This window comes from Vitis vinifera, chromosome 10, assembly GCF_030704535.1.
Source record: "Vitis vinifera cultivar Pinot Noir 40024 chromosome 10, ASM3070453v1".
Taxonomy (NCBI): domain Eukaryota; kingdom Viridiplantae; phylum Streptophyta; class Magnoliopsida; order Vitales; family Vitaceae; genus Vitis; species Vitis vinifera.
The window spans coordinates 13,499,112-13,519,384 of NC_081814.1; positions in this window are offsets into that span (position 1 = coordinate 13,499,112).

Here is a 20,273-nt window from a genome sequence, read left to right on the forward strand (position 1 = left end):
TGAAAAAAGAAAGTTTGACTCAACTCAAAATATCAATTTAACAAAAAAACCTTTTCTAAAAGAAAGTTCAAACTCAAGAATTCCTTAAGGTGCTAGTAAAATAAGTATTAAAGATAAAGAGAACTAACAATTCAGTCACATATAACATCCCATATATCACTCAATGGATTTTTTTAAGAGGTATCTACCATGTGGATTTAATCAAACTAAAACTCAATAAATTTTTAAGAGTCATTTAGCATGTGAATTTAAACAAATGGATGCTCAATAAGTTTTTAAAAGACATCAAACATGTAAACTTAAAGAAACTAGTACTCAGTGAAAATTTTAGAACTCAAACTCAAACTAACCTCATTATTTATCAAAAACTAAAATCCAAATTAGCATCAACAATTATTCGAAAACTAAAGTCCATTATTCATCAACACCAATACAGTAAATTACATCTGTACTTATCGAAACTAAAATCCAATCATCAGAGCTAATACAGCGAATACATCCATACTTATCAAAGCTAAAATCCAAACTAACTAAAATGGATGAAAACATCTTTAAAAAAATGAAAACTCTAGCACAAAAGCAATTTTACTAATGGATTGAAATAACAAGAAATAAAAAATCTAAACCGAAGGGATAAATTTAAACTAAAATAAAACGAGTTTAAGAATGTGAACTTACCTTTCAGATCAATGCATGGGGGCTATTTCGAAGTCTAAAGGTGCAGGCTGTTTTCTCTTAAAAATTGTAGCTCGTGTGGAGATCCATTTATGCATGCAGGCTGTCTTCATTGTGGACTGTGCATCCCCTCAATGTAAACGTACTCATGAAGAGAATTCGTGGCATCCTTTTATTTATAGCCATGTGATTGTTAATGGAAAGTGGAGATCCCTCATCTTGGTGTGCTGACCGTTTTTCTCTATGAAAGTAGACTGCCCCTTCAATCCATGTGTGGCTATATTGATTTTATACGCTAGCCCCATTCCACTTCTATGTGGTTGTATAAATCCTCATCAAAGGTGGATTATGCATCTTTCTCTTATGGACATGATGGCAGCTAGTTCTTTTTTTTTTTCCACTCCAAAGCAGTGTGACATTCCTATCCATGTCAAAATGGTGGTTGCTACTGGTGCATCTATGGAACGCCAATGGTGAGGTGAGGTGAATATTTCGATACCCATTTCATTTATTTATTTATGAAAATTTAAAATAAAAATAAATTTATAAATTTTGTTGAAATTACATATGGATTAAAAAATATTTTTTATTTATTGTTTTGATATTTTACTTATTTATCAATAAGTTTATCTTTTTAATATTTTAAAATTATAAGAGAATCTATTTAATTTGATTCATGTGATACATATGAAAAAATTAATGTGATAAATATATTTATTACTCATCCATAAAGCAAAAGTAAAATTCTAACTTTATTACTTAAACTTTTACAAAAATTGATAATTTAATATAATATCAAAACTTGGTTTGATCGGAGTTTATGGATTTGAGACATCTCTATGTAATTTATATGTTTGTTTCTCCAATTTGTAATTTTATGATACCTTTCCATGTGTGGATGCAAATATAGGATTGCATGCCCTCATGTGAGATTAGTAGTTCAACAATATGATTATATTTGATTTTTTATTTTATTATAACAAACAAAAAGGTTCAAAGAAATTAGTTTATGTATTTTGTTTTTTAATTGTTTGAATTAAATTTATATAATTTATTATCTATATTGATTTCAAACATTGAATGATCTACACGTCTCAAGAACAATATAGTCGTAAATTACTAATGTTTTGCTTTTATCTGCATGGTGCTTTCATCTCTCTGATTCACTCACATGATTCCATCCATTTAGTAGGCGAAACTCATCATTGTTTTGGTTTTCTCCTTCTACAAGATGATCCTTCCACAGAAGAAAATCTAAAGCTCACAATCTCTCAAACTTCTATTTGCCGCATGGGAGAGCCTGATGAGGTTTCATCATTGGTGGCATTCATTTGCTTCTCTACTGCTTCATATATCACTGGACAAGTGATATGTGTTGATGGTGGATATTCAATGACTGGCTTCTAGTTCTACCCTACATGCTCAAAACTATAATTGAATAAAGTCTCCAGAAAGATATTTGGAGCCAGTTGTTGCTATTGCAATCCATTATAACTTTCTATCAATATAATATATATATAGCATTAATAATTTTAAAATTTGTTTACATGATTAAAAGGAGTTCTTACATATATAACATAAAAAACTTTTTCCTTTATTTGATATGAGATATCATAATCATTCATTATGCTGATATAATGTTTTCGTCATGTCCCATGAAATTGTAAATTCAAACAAACATATACTCCATGTCAAGCTAAACAAATTCTCACATCGGGATTAAATATCAATTCTAAAACCATGGTTTAATTATAATATAAAGGAGTTAATCCTTAATTCTAGAATTTGAAATATGAATTAAAGTCTAATAATATAATTATTAATAATTTACTTTCATATTTAGAAGTTTTATTTTATGGAGTACAAATATCAACAATTTTTTTTTATTACATATATATTTCCTACTAATGATAATAGCATACATTTTATTTTTCGATTCCCAAACTTAAAATTTTATTTATTTTAAAAGTTTAGATAACATAGTACAAGGGATTAAAGTTCAAGTGCATCAAAGGCTATTGACATAAAATATCTTGTTGTGAGAGAAGAGATACAAAATTTAATAGTGTCAATAGAACAAATTAATACAAACTTGATGATTGCGGACCCTTTGACTAAAGCATTGGCGCCAAAGACCTCTAAGGAACATGTTTGCACAATGGGGTCTTCATATTTTGTCAAAGGATTTTTAATTGAGACACTATGAGATCTCTTTATTGTTTATTATGATTCTACTCTATCATATTTCCATTATGTGCACATCTTGATGGAATAATATTCAGAATAATATTGTCATGTATTTGACATTAAAGTTGAACCATTAAAGTTTATGGGCATAATAGAGTTATGTTAACCCAAATTCTTCATCAAAGGTTGTTTGAGCAAGAAAATTACTGATATTGTGGTGCATGTTTGGAATTACATTAAAAGAGTAATATAGGACCATCATGATCCAGAGTAGCAATTTGTTTGTTCAAGTTATACAATTTTGGAATTTCAAGTAATTGTGATTATGGATAACCACCTAATGAATCTAGTAAAGGAAAAATTTAAAGTCATCATTATAAACCAAGTGGGAGAATGTTAGAACCAAAAGTAGTCTTAATGACCACCTTAAATTTTCTTTTCTTATAAGTTAAGTTTTCTTTTCTTAAATATCTTGATTCATTCTCCCATGCATGAATTTTGATGAAATTAAATTAGATTCATTTTAAAACTCATAATTGGTTGATAGTTCAATATTGATGGGAAAAACCATACTACACCTATAAATAGAAGAATTCTTGGTCCTTCTCTCCACTTTTACAATTTAGTGGAAGTATCTCCATACCCATTACTAAGGAATGCATAAAGAGAGAGTAGGAAAGGGAGGATCAAGAGTAGAAGAGTTTAAGATGGTTTCTTGAAGAACTTCAAATCATATTAAAGTTAGGAGTATGGATCAAGGTATGTTTTTCTTCTTCATATCCTAAATGATATTTAAAAAAAAATAATTCAATATTAAATACCAAATGAAAATATTTTTCCAACATTTTGTTTATTTATTGATGAAAACTAGAATGCAAACATGCAGAGTACGCTTTAAAGGGAATAGTATCAAAGAAAGGTGATATATATAGCTACGGGACCATGCTAATGGAACCTTTTGCAAGGAAGAAGGCTATAGATGGTATGTTTCTAGGGTTGAAGACTTGGGTAAAGTCATCAGCCAATAACATAGTGAAAGTTATATATGCCAATCTATTAAAAGAAGAAAATGAATGTTTTTCTTTAAAACGAGTTTGTTTTTTTCCATCATGACATTAGCTTCGGATTGTAGAGTTTATTCTCTTAGGAAAAGGATTAACATGAAAGATGTGTAGTTAGAGTCAAAAAGATCTTGCATCATATTGTTGATGTAAGGATTCCATAAGAAAAAAAAAAGGCATGGAGATCATGTTGATCCATTTCTTCCATGCTAAGCTTGATTTCTTGATACAAATCAAGAACCAAGGACCATTAGGCATTATCTGTCAGGTATTGAAAATTCCTTATTATATTAACTCTATATGAATTATCCTTAAGTGTTTGTGCAGTTCCTTCTATTTTTCCTATGTAATTCAACTTGAATAATTCAATGGGTTTGTATGCTTTTATTTCATCTTTTACCATCAACATAATGTTAGGAGAAGACACCTAAGGAGTAACTTCTGGAAGAACATTTCATGCTTTTCTTTTCAAGATTCGTTAGAGATTGGACTGATATGCCTTCCAAACCTAGATAGAGTTTACTATAATAAAGTTATAGTAATAATGAACCAATGACAGACAACATGCATCAACCATGAATTGTAGACATATTTTAATTATTGTCTTATGAGTTGCAATTACTTTAATAGAAAAATACAAGTTCAAAGAGAAAAGGTTTTATTGATTGAGCTAGGAAACAAGATTAGTTTAGCTTTGCCTAATTAACAAGCTTGACAAAAAGAGAGGTGATTCATTCCCAGCAGCGGCAGTGGCAATGGCACCATTTGATTCAGGGTTCGATCCCCGGCAACGGCGCCATTTGATACGTACCCAATTGGTGTCTCAGCTGATTCATGTCCAGTTGGTGCTCCTTGATTGAGGGAGTAATCAACAAAATTTATAACCTATTACACCATATACTAGGGTAGCAAAGACAAAGCTACTATAGCATAGTGGCTCTAGGATCGTTCACTGGGATGAGTTTTCACTTCACAAATGATATTAATTCAAAGCTGAATTGGTGCCTTTTCATTTCAAGGTTAGCTTTAAAAGAAAACATAAAGATGTTTGAATGAACAAGGTTCGGTTTTAAACTAACCACAAATAGTAACTGATTTTACTTGCAAAGAAAAATGTTTCTTGGAGTTTAGATCACTAGGCTCAGGTTCCTCATACAAAAAGGAGAGTTCCGGTCACTTGTTTCTTTTCCTCGCATTAGAGAATTAACATATAGTTCCTTCTCCAACCGGTGTTGTACAAATGCTTCCCATTAATGGGTTCAAACACTAAATCCCTCTCACTGATGCAACTTGCAATGGTTCATGCCTCTCACGAGCACTTACCATTCAAGATGATCTTTAACCTTGGATTACCCGTCAAAAGCTCGCAAGAGATAACTAATGGATGTCTCCTAAGAGTCCAAAAGCTTACCAAGTGTTGGCTATTCTAGAAAATCCTACCTTCAAGTCACCTCCCAAAGGCTCGCAAGGAGTAAACTAGTGCATTTCCATGGTTGGAAATCACTTGCCTTACCAAGTGTTGGCCCAGGTGATTTAAAGGCGTTTTAAGTTAACTAAAAAGATAAAAACCATTAACGGGTCACACTTTCTCTTCATTAAAAACTAAAACAACAAAACTTCCAAATTATGCATGTGGAAACTTACCCGGCTTTCCTCACTCCAAGAGACAAAAAGCTTAGCCTCTCATCCTCTGTGGAAAAATCCTCAGAGTTTGGTTGGCTAGAAAGAAAAAGAAATGAAAAATCAAAGAGAAGGAAAAACAGAGCAAGACTCTGTATATTCTATATATGATATATGATATATTACATACTTCCCCCCAGCGTCTCCTGAGAGTGTTTACAAGAGAGTTTATATAGGAAGGTAATTTACCCTTCCTTGGATACTTCCTAGCTAAGGAATTACATGAGTGGTTGAATACAAGGAGAAAATGGAAATTTAGACACAAAAATCTGAAGAAAAATATCTAAAAGAGTCGGTGCAAAAATATCGGGAAGCTCCAGGAACATTTCACAGGTGTAAATGGTGTCTGCGAGATTTCGCAGACACTCAAGAGGGCTGCGAAATAATTTCGCAACAACATGCTATCTTCACAGGGCTGCGAAGTTGGCTTCCACCTTGAGGTTCTCAGCGTTCCAGCTTGCGGCATGTATCGGGTAGCTTCAGGAGGAATTCCATAGCATTGTACAAAAAAGCTGCGAAATTCTCGCAACAAAAGGCTGATTTCGCAACACTTTGGAGTGATCTGCTTGCAATGGCTGTAACTCCTTCGTTTCAACTCCGAATCGCACACGGTTTGAAGCATTGGATTCTTGACTTCCTGAGATTTGAAATGGTATATAGAATGTAGAAAATGGACTTCGGGAAGTGCTCCAAAAGTGCGCATGAAGACTGCAGCTAGCTTTCCTCTGTTTTCTTCACTCTGTTTTTCCTCTCTCCTTGCTTCTCTCCTTGCATACTTTGAACGACTTTGGCAAAGGGCTATGGAGCTCCAAAGCTTGGTTCTTCATGAATTTGAGCTCTTCATTGCTTTGCCATGGATTCCAAATAACTCTCCTCAATCTTGGATTGTTTTGGTGATCAAATTACTAACAAAAACACCAAAACTTACACAATTTGATTAGAAATGATTGCAAGGGTCCTTAACATGTTAATTGAGTTAAAAGGCAATAACTACTACTCAAAAGTGTTTAAAAGGATTAATTACAAGCTATCAAATAGCACTTTTTGAGTAGTAATCAAGAGGTCTCTAGCAAAATTAACATTAATATCAAAGTGTTTTAGTACATGAAATAAAATTGTAAAACAAGGGTGACAAAGTTTTCTATGTCACAAATTAATCATTTTACTTTTATTGTTATTTTTACAAAAACTAGTGGTAAAAGTACATGTACAATTGACTTGAATCAAGAAAACATGAGGACAATTTGCATCTTGTTGATGACAAAGATTGTAGTGCTAATGTCTTAGAGTGATCAAATTGGTACAAACTATCTTCAAGTCTCCCTTGAAGCAACACACAAGTATTCTCGTCCTTGACAAGGCAAAAATAAGGATGAAACTCAACAATCACCTTATTATCTTTAGTAAATTGTGATATACCCAATAGGTTTTTGGTAATGTAGGGAACATGTAAAATGTTGTTGAAAAGAAGAAGTTTAGATTGTGCATTTGAGTCAATAATAATTGCTTCTATATGAGAAATAGATAAGTTTTGATCATTACTTATTATCAATTTGCATTTGCCTTTGTATTCATTCTTGAAAAACATGTTGTTGAGATTTGAAGTAACATAATTGGTTAGATCACTGCTCATGTACCAAGAAGGATCATTCATAGTTTCTGGACTAAAAAAGTATGCTTAAGAATTTTGATTTGGGTTATTGGCTTGACGAGTTGAAGAATTATTGTTTTCACTAATGTTTGGACCAATGAAACTAAGATCAAATCTATGATAACATTTGCCTGCTATGTGACTTGGTTTGCTTTGTGATAACATCGTTGATCTTAAAATTCATGCTTTTGTGTTTATAATTACATTGGAAATTCCCTTTGTTTTGATTGTTGTTACTGGTGTAGTCTTCCTTTGCTACATAATTTTTTAATATTGTCATATCAATTGAAATAACAATATTTAATTGCTCTAAACATAGTTCTTGGCTCTAGAGGAGGATTTGCACTTCTTGTAAAGAGGTGTTGTCACTTCTTGTGAGGAGATGTTGTCACTTCTTGAGGTGATGTTCATTACTATAGAATCATATTCTAATCTGAGACGTCCAAGAATTTAGAGAGTAAAATCACCATTTGAAATAATTTTTCAAAAAGCTGAGAGAATATCAACTATGTTTCACATTTTAAGAACATAGTCATTGATATCGAGGAAACCTTTTCTTGCAAGATTGCAAAATATAATGGAGTTGCATGGTTCTTGCTTTAGATTCTTAGATGAAAAGCCTTTTCAGGGTAGACCAAATATCAATAGAGTTGATGCAGCAAACAATAAGTCCAAACATTGATTTAGAGATGGATGACATTAACCAACTCATGAGAAATAGATAAAGACACAATCTAGTTTTCATATTCAAGGTTTGGAATTACTGAATTGAATATCCAATTTTTCAATGGATTGTAGTGGACAAATTTTGGTTCTAGAGAGAAAGCCATCATGTTTGTATGCTCTTACTACTAGAAGAATTTGAGATCTCCAAAAGCCATAGTTGTTCCTATCAAGCTTGATTGAAATAGGATTCAAGTTAGAGGAGAAAGGAATCGTAGTTGATACCATTGAATATCGTACTAGTTGCAAGTTAATTGATGAGGTTTCAATGGATGAGATCGAAGTAGCGGTAAGATTGAGTTGATCAATTGCCATTTATATTAGTTAAGAAAGCACTAATACTAAGTTATGATATAGAAATAAAATATAAAATTTAAATGAAATAACTATAAAAGGCTCTCAGATTATAACTAATAACTTTGAACTTTGTTTCATATATAATACTAATTTACAAAGATAACAATATTTAATAACAAACTTCATAGTATAATAAACAAAGTTTCTAATTGCAAATTAACTATACTTAACACATATGCATAGTTGGATTTGACTTATTTCAAAATCATGACATATAATAATTAAAAAGTTAGGGAAATCATATTCAAATATGACTTTCTTTTTTCAAATATGTTTTATTTTTCAAAAGAATCTAATATAAATTGATAACAATCAATTGTTTTAAAAAATGGAGCAAAAAGGGTGTTTTCTTTACTCAATTAGAGATATGACATGATCAATGTTTATAATTGAATTTGAACAATTTTGAGAAGTCCTACAATTTTAATTTTTTATTTTTAATATGTGAGAATTAAAATCTCAAATTGGCAAAAAAAAAAAAAAAAAAAAAAAAAAAACCAGTACAATGTCATTACAAAAGAATAAAATAAAATTGAATGAAGATTAGCTTTTGGGATAATATTTAAAATTGATTTGTCAAAGAAGCAACTTTTCCTGAAAATAAAATCAGGATGGCAATGCTAACTATGGTTTTATTTTTATAAACAAAAAGTTGTAATCTCATCAAATTAACATATATAGTAATCAACAAGTTTGAAGTCAAATTGAATTTTTTAATCAAATATTTAAGATAGCTTAGATTTCTTGTGAATACTTCAAATTAAGAATTTGAAAATATGAGGAATAATTCTTTCATAAAATATATTAATGAATTTAAGATTGGTGATACTAAAAATATGGAATTAATTAATATAATATGATTTAAAAAAATAAGCTAATCAAGCAAGCTCATACTTGAAACGAAACTCCAAGTCTTAGTTATTTTGGCCTCAAAGCCCAAAATAAAAAAAATAGTGTGTCCAAGCACCTTTATTTATTTATTTTAGTCTTTTTTTACTTTACAAACACCCTTTCATACTTTTAATGTTTGAGAATTTTATTAAAACTTTGGTGTTAGTGGGATAGGTTTAGGTATTGTATTGTCCCATTCAAGTACATATATATAATTAAATAAAAATAATTTAATATTTTTTATTTTTCAATTTTTAACTAAGGAAGAATGAAAAATTCAATTCTTATATAAATAAATTATAAATTAATAGTATTTATTTTTAAATTATATTATTTTAATATAATTATAATTTTTATCTTTTAAAAAATAATTTAAAAATTAAATAAGGTTGGGTGGGCAAGGAAGGTAAGAGAAATTCTCCTGCCCACTCTTGACACCCCCTTCCCCCAAATTTAAACTTGAAAGTGACCTATTTTATAATAGTGTTGTCACATATAGAGGAGGAACAATTATGAAGGCACAAACCACAATTTGAAAAGTTAGAGGACATGAATTGAGTTTATTATTGTAGAGGAATAAATATTATAATTGTCTTAATTAATTATAATAATTAAAATAAATGATAATTATTATAGGATAATTATCTTTAAAAAATTTAATTATAATAATAATGTAGAACCCTCATTTTGGGTCTGCAGCAGTGACACGTAGGAGGGTGACAGAGGAAGATATTCTGAGGTTTTTGGAGAGGTGCAGAGGAGGCTTGGATGGCAAGAAAGTAGGCGATGAGAGGGAGAGTAAGCAAAGGAAAAGAGCAGAGGAGTGGGAGAGCCAGAGGAGGGGAAAAAAGCAAAGTGTTTAGTGGAATCTACTTTGTTCCCAAAGTTTCCATGAAGCTTAAAGCATGCCCAGTTAATGTTCCCAAGGATATTGTTGAAATTTGGCATTCAAAGTTAGGGTTCTTAATTTAGGAAAGTTGTTTTAGGAATAAAAAAGGAGAGATCATTTAGGATGATTCAGTTTCCTAATTTTAGGAGAGAATCAAGCCAGATTGATATCTTCTTATTAAGTCATTTGTGTATATATATGTGTATGGTGTGTACCTAAAAAATCAATAAAGAAATTCAGAAATTCTTCATGGTATCAGAGCCAGTTTTTTGAAACCCTAATCCCTTCTGGCCACCTCTTATTTAGGCCATCATTCATTTCGGCCAAATCTCTCTGGCCATCTCTCATTCCGGTCATCAGTCCCTGTTCTCAGAGCCAAGGGAGAAAACGCTTTCCGGTCGGTTGAATCGTCGTCAGAAAACATTCACCGTCGGCAACTTTTCTGGCGAACTCTTCCGGCAAACTTTTCCAACGAACTTTTCCGGCGACGGTTTTTTTCTACACCGCAAGGACCGCCTGGAGGAGATCTCCAATTTTTCCCAAAGCACCGGAGCCAGAAAAGCATCCACGCGCCGTCCACGCGCGTTTTTCCGGCCGGCGACTGCATCTCACGAGCCGGCGCGCGAGGGCGCGTGAGCCACTTTCCGGCGACGCGCTTCCTCCTCCAGGCTCGCTTGACGCCGACCAGCCACCCTTCTTACCTGTTTCTGCCATCCGAGCCCTGCACGTGCCTCTTTTGGGGTTCTTTTGCCTCCGCGGGCCCTCCGATCAGTTTTTCCGGCGTACTCCGGCTATTTTTTTCTCAACTCCAATCCCTGCACGTGCCTTGGGAAGTGTTCTTCTACCTTTCCGGTCCATGAAAAAATATGGAATGGCATCATCACAAGTATCCAGCGTCACGTCACCAGAATCAGGGGGCAGATCTGAAATTCCAAACCTTGGTGGTAGTGATTCCTCTCCTATTCTCATCACAGGACACAAATTAAATGGCCATAACTATTTACAGTGGTCACAATCTGTGTTGCTGTTCATTTGCGGTAAAGGAAAGGATGAGTACCTCACTGGAGAAGCAGCTATGCCAGAAACTACAGAACCGGGTTTCAGGAAGTGGAAGATTGAAAACAGCATGATCATGTCATGGCTTATCAATTCCATGAACAATGACATAAGTGAAAATTTTTTGCTGTTTAGGACTGCAAAGGACATCTGGGATGCAGCCAAAGAAACTTACTCAAGTTCTGAAAATACTTCAGAACTTTTTCAGGTTGAATCAGCCTTACATGACTTCCGCCAAGGAGAGTAGTCAGTTACTCAGTATTACAACACACTCACAAGGTATTGGCAGCAACTTGACTTATTCGAGACTCACTCATGGAAATGTTCGGATGATGCAGCAACATACAGGAAAATTTTGGAACAAAAGAGACTGTTCAAGTTTTTCCTAGGACTAAACAGGGAATTGGATGATGTTAGAGGCCGAATCATGGGCATTAAACCCCTTCCAAGTCTCAAGGAGGCTTTTTCAGAGGTTAGGCGTGAAGAAAGTAAAAAGAAAGTGATGATGGGATCCAAAGAGCAACCTGCCCCAACATTGGATGCCTCTGCCCTTGCTGCTCGGTCATTTAATAGTAGTGGTGGAGATCGTCAGAAACGGGATAGGCCTTGGTGTGATTATTGTAAGAAACCAGGCCATTATAAGGAGGCTTGCTGGAAGCTTCATGGCAAACTGGCTGATTGGAAACCAAAGCCACGGTCTGATAGATATGGCAGAGCACATGTGGCTGCCAACTCTGAGAGCACATCTGTTCCCGAGCCGAGTCCATTCAACAAAGAGCAGATGGAGATGCTACAGAAACTATTAAGCCAAGTTGGCAGTGGCAGTACTACCGGGATAACCCTCACTGCTAATCGAGGAGGAATGAAGCCGTGGATAGTGGACACAGGTGCTTCTGATCACATGACAGGAGATGCTGCCATTCTTCAAAATTACAAGCCAAGTAATGGTCATTCATCTGTCCATATTGCTGATGGTTCAAAGTCACAAATTGCCGGGACAGGTTCTATAAAACTTACTAAAGACTTATATCTTGACTCTGTCCTCCATGTTCCAAACTTGGATTGTAATTTTTTGTCCATTAGCAAATTGGCTCGTGTTCTCCAATGTGTTACTAAATTCTATCCAAACTCGTGTGTTTTTTAGGACTTGAAATCGGGGAAGATGATTGGCAGTGCTGAACTGTGTTCCGGGCTCTACCTCCTCTCATGTGGCCAATTCTCAAACCAAGTCTCTCAAGCAAGTTGCGTACAGTCTCATAGTATGTTAGAGTCTTTCAATTCTGTGTCAAATTCTAAGGTCAATAAAGATAGTGAGATTATAATGTTACACTATCGCCTTGGTCATCCTAGCTTTGTTTACCTTGCAAAATTGTTTCCCAAATTATTTATCAATAAAAATCCAGCATCTTATCACTGTGAAATTTGTCAGTTTGCAAAGCATACTCGAACAGTATATCCTCAAATCCCATACAAACCTTCGACTGTTTTCTCTCTAGTACATAGTGATGTGTGGGGTCCCTCTCGGATAAAAAATATTTCTAGCACTCGATGGTTTGTGACATTCGTTGATGATCATACACGGGTAACATGGGTTTTCCTTATGAAAGAAAAGTCAGAGGTCGGGCACATTTTTCAAACCTTCAATCTTATGGTTCAAAATCAATTCAATTCCAAAATTCAAGTCCTCAAGTCAGATAATGCAAAGGAATACTTTACTAGTAGTCTTAGTACTTATCTTCAAAATCACGGCATTATCCACATAAGTTCTTGCGTTGACACCCCACAACAAAATGGGGTGGCTGAATGCAAGAATAAACATCTCTTGGAAGTTGCCCGGTGCCTTATGTTTTCCTCTAATGTTCCAAACTATTTCTGGGGGGAAGCTATTCTCACAGCTACCTATTTGATTAACCGTATGCCATCCAGGGTGCTTACCTTTCAATCCCCACGTCAACTTTTCTTAAAACAATTTCCTCACACCCGTGCAGCCTCTTCTGATTTACCACTCAAAGTATTTGGTTGCACGACATTCGTTCATGTGTATCCTCAAAATCGTAGCAAATTTGCTCCTCGAGCCAATAAGTGCATTTTCCTAGGGTATTCTCCAACCCAAAAAGGGTACAACTGCTATTCTCCAACCAACAAAAGATTTTACACCACCATGGACGTCTCTTTCTTTGAACATGTCTTCTTCTATCCCAAATCTCATGTTCAGGGGGAGAGCATGAATGAACATCAAGTTTGGGAGTCTCTTCTTGAGAGTGTACCTTCTTTTCACTCAGAGTCACCAAATCCTTCCCAATTTGTGCCCACTGAGTTGTCCACACCCATGCCGTCATTAGTCCAGCCAGCCCAACACACAAATGTTCCTTCTCCCGTGACCATCCAGTCTCCCATGCCTATTCAACCTATAGCCCCAAAACTTGCTAATGAGAACTTACAAGTTTACATCAGGAGGAGGAAAAGACAGGAATTAGAGCACGAATCACAGTCAACATGTGGCCAATATATTGACTCCAATTCAAGTCTTCCTGAAGAGAACATAGGTGAGGATAGGGCTGGAGAGGTGTTAATTCCTAGCATTGATGATTCTACTCTGCCGATTGCATTGAGGAAGGGTGTTAGGAGATGTACATATTATCCAATTGGGAATTATGTTACGTATGAAGGGATATCACCATCTTACAGAGCATTTGCTACTTCTCTTGATGATACTAAGGTTCCCAACACAATACAAGAGGCACTCAAAATTTCAGAATGGAAGAAGGCAGTACAAGATGAGATTGATGCACTTGAGAAGAATGGGACGTGGACTATCACAGATTTGCCGGTTTGGGAAGAGGCCCGTGGGGTGCAAGTGGATTTTCACCATAAAATACAAAGCAGATGGATCATTCAAGAGATTCAAGGCTCGTTTGGTAGCTAGAGGGTTTACACAATCCTATGAGATAGACTATCAGGAAACTTTTGCTCCTGTTGCAAAACTGAACACTATCAAGATTCTTCTCTCATTGGCTGTCAATCAAGATTGGTGCTTGCAACAACTGGACATAAAAAATGTGTTTCTTAATGGTGACCTAGAAGAGGAAGTCTACATGGAAATACCACCTGGTTTCGAAGAAAGTATGGCAAAGAATCAGGTTTGCAAACTCCAAAAATCCTTGTACGACCTTAAACAATCTCCCCGAGCCTGGTTTGATAGATTCACAAAAGCAGTCCTGAAGCTGGGTTACAAACAAGGTCAGGCTGATCATACTCTATTTGTCAAGAAGTCTCATGCCGGGAAAATGGCCATATTGATAGTCTATGTCAATGATATTATTCTATCTGGGAATAATATGGAGGAATTACAGAAGTTGAAGAAGCATTTGTCAGAAGAGTTTGAAGTTAAAGACCTTGGAAATTTGAAATATTTCCTTGGTATGGAAGTGGCTAGATCAAGGAAGGGAATTGTAGTCTCTCAAAGAAAATACATACTCGATCTTCTTAAGGAGACCGGTATGCTTGGATGCAAACCAATTGATACTCCTATGGATAGTCAGAAGAAACTTGGTATCGAGAAAGAAAGTACACCGGTAGACAGGGGGAGATATCAGCGGCTTGTCGGGTGCTTGATTTATCTCTCACACACTCGGCCAGATATTGGCTTTGCAGTGAGTGCTGTAAGTCAATTCATGCATAACCCCACTGAGGAACACATGGAAGTAGTCTACAGGATTCTTAGATATTTAAAAATGACACCAGGGAAAGGTCTATTCTTCAGAAAGACAGAGAACCGTGACATTAAAGTATACTCAGATGCGGATTGGGCAGGAAACATCATTGACAGGCGATCCACTTCTGGATATTATTCTTTTGTCTGGGGAAATCTTGTTACCTGGAGGAGTAAGAAGCAATCAGTTGTAGCCAGAAGTAGTGCAGAAGCTGAGTACAGAGCTCTTGCACAGGGAATCTATGAAGGGATTTGGATAAAAAGGGTTCTTAGTGAACTGGGACAAACAAGTTCATCTCCAATTCTGATGATGTGTGATAATCAGGCAGCTATAAGCATAGCAAAGAACCCCGTGCATCATGATAAGACCAAGCATGTTGAGATTGACAGACACTTCATCACAGAGAAGGTGGCTAGTGAGACTGTTAAATTGAACTATGTTCCTACCAAGCACCAAACCGCAGACATCCTCACCAAAGCTTTACCTAGGCCTAACTTCGAAGACTTAACTTGCAAGCTGGGATTATATGATATATATTCTCCAGCTTGAGGGGGAGTGTTGAAATTTGGCATTCAAAGTTAGGGTTCTTAATTTAGGAAAGTTGTTTTAGGAATAAAAAAGGAGAGATCATTTAGGATGATTCAGTTTCCTAATTTTAGGAGAGAATCAAGCTAGATTGATATCTTCTTATTAAGTCATTTGTGTATATATATGTGTATGGTGTGTACCTAAAAAATCAATAAAGGAATTCAGAAATTCTTCAGATATGCAACAACTTCAACCCACAACAGGCAGCATTTGTTTTGTAAAAACTGATAGACTCAAGAGGGGCTTGCAGAGTATGGGATCATCTGATTATCCAATGGGCGAAATTATAAGTGGAGAAAATTCCAGGGAGGTGGATGAAGTAGCAGCAAGACAATGTGAGCATGCACTTTTGTAGAATACAATGGACAAAAAGTTAAATGCAGCTACTGTTATGACAGAATTCAGTGATAAAAACAGATTTGTATAGTACCCAGACTGGAGGAAGAAAGTAGTTTTTGCCTTGTATGTTGGAATTTTTATAAAGGATATTATTTTTTTTCCTTTGAAGACATGTTATTTCTTAATAAATACAACTTATTTTAAAGAATGTATTTTGTATTTAAAAGACGAAACCTATTCCAAAGGATGTGTTTGATGTCTTAAGACACAACCCTTCAAAGGATGTGTCTAGTATTTTAAAGACACATCTCTTCTAATAAGTCACCTTCAAATCTATAAATAGCCCCCCATGACACTCTTTCTCATTTCTTGTCATTCAAGTCCTCCCTAACTTCAAGTTTAGTCATTTATCTTTTTTACCAAATATTTGATATACAAAAGAGTACAAATAACTAAGTGATTTGTTGTTTCTTGTGATTTAAAGTGCTACTATTACAAGAAACTAATTGTTGCATTTTAGAAGACAATTGTCAATAAACCGTAAACACTTGAGCGGGAGAAATTCGTCTTAAGGACATAAAGTCAAATTTTAGCCTTGATCAACCTTATTTGTGAGTTCCAATTTTTTACTTACTTTTTTTATTTGTATATTTATTATATACACTTGTTATTGATTTGGATAACATTGTAAACATTGCCCGGAAAAGTCTTTTGACATTGGTGGGCTGAGCTATTACTGTTGAGCGAACAGAAAATTTTAAGAGAGTAGTATTGTAAGGCTGACAATAATTATATTCTATTTTGGGGAACTCATTACTCATTACGGGCAATCATTGAATCCCCCCTTGGGGACAAGCAATGCGAGGCACCTTCATGATCAGCAAAGCTAGAAACTTTCGGGAAATCCAAACCAGTCATAGATAACCAGGAAAGTGGACACCAGAATGGGAGATAAGGCAAAACATGCAAATGAACCCCCATCAAATGGAGGGCTTCAATTTTCTGATAAGCAACTTGGTGGCAGAAAATCCCTGGGGTGGCATTCTGATTCATGCTCCAGGGTCTTGGAAAACTTTCATGATCATCAGTTTCATGCAGAGTTTCCTAGCTATGTCTTCCCAAGCCAGACCTCTTGTTGTACTTCCCAAGGGTATCTTGGCAACATGGAAGAAAGAATTTCTGATTAGGCAAGTTGAGGATACTCTACTGTATGACTTCTACTTTGTGAAAGCAGATAGGCGGCCTCAGCAAATAAAGGTGTTGAAACAATGGGTGGTAGAGAAGAGCATCCTGTTTTTCAGAGTATAAGCAGTTCTCCTGAATTGTTTGTGGTGATGGAGCTTCCATTTAGCGCATGTCACATGTCTCCGTGTTCCAGAGAGAAACCACCCATGTAAGGAGCCACTCCAACTCAAGTACATTGATGAAGAAGATGATAGAGAGAGCAATGTGAACTCAGGATTGTATTTTAGCATCTTCTGAAATCTGAACTACTAAGCGAGCAAGGAGCAAAATGCCTTATTCCAGTTGGTCTTGGCGATGACGATCGGTGCATAAAGATGATTTGCTGCTTGGAGAGAATTAGGTTGTGTTTGTTTTTTGGCTTAATAAAAAAAAACCAAGTATTTTAGCTTTTTTCTATTCAGTTAAAAGTAACTCATTGACATCAACCAATATCATTAAACTAAACTTATTGATAATAAGTTCACTTTAATTATGTTGGTTAGTATCAATAAGGTACTTTTAGCTGAATAGAAAAAGCCAAAATATTTGGCTTTTTCTATTCAGCCAAAAAACAAACACCACCTTAGTGTGGCCTGAGTTAAATTTATTACTCCGAGATGAAGATGATATAAGTCCTGTGTCCATTCTTCGAATAACTGTTATCTTTGAATATAGAAGTCAATTTTACAGTTCAGCAAGAGTTGCATACACTGGAGCCTGATCATTCCTGCATACGTCTAGAGTTTGACACATCAAGCACTGGTATAACATATGAAGCTGTAGATCATGTGGGTGTTTATGCTGAGAATTGTGATGAAACTGTTGAGGAATCAGGAAAGTTGTTGGGTCAACCCAGTAAAGTGAATCTAGTAGAGTTGGGTCCTAGACGAGAACTCTGATGACTGATCTTCTTCGCAGTACATCCAAGTTCAAAACCTTCACAAGATCATTGCAAATACATATGGTTGAATGGAGTCTGACATTACAGAAGTTTCAGCACAAGAACTTGAAATGTGTGAACGAAGACATTCACAATGGAAATGTCGATCAAAAGGGATCCTTGGCTTTCCTCAATTATCTGGCACAGCTGATGTTTAAATCCACAAAGAAGTGCACGTCTCCTAATTTCAGTTTAATTGGTGTTTAAATGACATCGGGTGCTCTAGTCATGGATTCCTTCCTCGGTAATTTGCAAGAGGCTATCTTTACCATGGACCTAAAAAAAATTCACACAGATGGAGACGTTGTTTTGCTCAACAATGGTGAGGTTTCCCTTCTTACTTGTACCCAGGACTCTTAGCAGGAGAATTGTTCAATGGCATGGGTCCTGCTTTCTCCAATCAGACAGTCCCTCCTGTTGCACCAAGGATTTCCCCACTGTTGTGCTACACTGCTACCTCATCTCATCCACAGGTGGGCCCACCTGGGACTGTCACCCATGCAGTTTCTGGACTAAGTCCTTTGCCAAGCCCCATTCAACTTACTGCCACAACCTTACCTATTACTGGAACCCAATATTTAGATGCTAGGAATTTGGTCAAGGTGCAGGTATTAAGAGCAAAAACTGTGAATGGGAGGTTGGAGAGAACAAAAAATGTTTCACTTGTGAAATCTGATCCGGTGCATGCAAAAGTAAAAGGGGGTTCATTGGTGAATGGTTCAGATATTCAGCTATCCATGCCCTCAACTGCTTCACACGCAAGAACATCCAGATCGGGAGAAAATCAAACACAAGTGGGTGAATCCACAAATAGAACATTGGATGAAAGCACGACGAATATTCCTTAGAGAGCATCATCTGAATCTGAGTCGAGAATTACCGCAAAGCGATCACTGCTACTCAGATGCTTGGATCTATAATCAAGTCTCTTTGTCCAGTCCGTGTTAAAGCTACTGATATAGCCAATGCAGTTCTCGGTGGGTCTGACTGTGATGCTGAGTGGAGTGAGTGCATCAAGAGCCTCCAGAGATGATCCAAATACAGGCAAATGATGGAACTACACTGTATGGAGCTTTGTATAAACTCGATCAAACAAGGTTCGGACCTCCACCATGCAAAACCTTGATCGCTGACTATGGTGGTCCAAGCGCGCAGCTTGTTTGTGATTTTTGGGATGAATACAGTTGACATGAGAGTCCAAAATTTACGTAGCTGAGACACCCTAGTATGGAGGTTAGATAACAGAAGGTTACACTTCTGCATGGCTGCATGGCCAAATTCTTAGAGATTCTTCAAGACAACAAGGCTCCAGAACAGGCTGCATTTTCAGTCTCTCAAAAGAATGCATGGTCACTGCAGTGTGTGCTACATTGAAGTGTAGGAGCTCCGGTTTGGTTTGCTGATTGGAATGCACAATCTAATGTCCATGTTCTTGAATTTCTGCCACCATTGGAGAAATGTTTTGCTGATGGCGACATTAGTGGTGATGATAACTTGAAACAGAAGTGGGCTCTTGTTTCTCGCAGTGAGGGTTATCCACTAATGGTGATCCTTCTGTTCTTCTCCGAGCTTTCCATGAACTGATGGTCTTCTTCATGGAGAGCAGAAGTAGTAGAAAGTTCTGGAAGTAAAAATCAAATTGTATAAGGCTAAGGCTTTATCATCCAAGCTGTTGATAAACTGGTCTGAAGATGCGTGCAAAAGGATTGGAGCAAGTGCTTTAGTGGTTGCAAGAGATAAAAGGGCATTATGGCTACTCTCAATATGAGGCTCAAAAGTTCCCAAAGCTGGAGTATTGCTACTTTCCTCTTGTTGGAAGCATTATGCCATGCTGCTGCACTTGGAGGATAAAAACTTTTCTCAGCATTACAGACTTGTTGGATGACGGATAGCAGACTTGTGGAGCTCACACTCTTCCCTGAAGCTGCAATCAACAACACCTTGGCATCCCTAGGACCCACTCTTGCAGGGTTTGCATGGCCACCTTTGGTGTGCCATTTTCAAGCTCACGTGTCCCTTTGCCAATTGTGCGGATTCTTGGTTTATAACTGTACCTTCTTACATACGTTAAAACTGATTATACACCCTATATTCAATAAATTTATCTCCATAACTATTTCTTTTAAAATTCCTGATTTTAATAAATTGTTTGTTGCCAAATTTCCTTTTGGCATGCATTCTTTTATTTTTCTTGATTTTTTTATTTTCTCGATTTTTAATAAACATGAATAAATTCTGTTATTGTAGAATAATGGAATTTTCCCCAAATTCCTATGCTCCTTAATTCTCCATGAATATC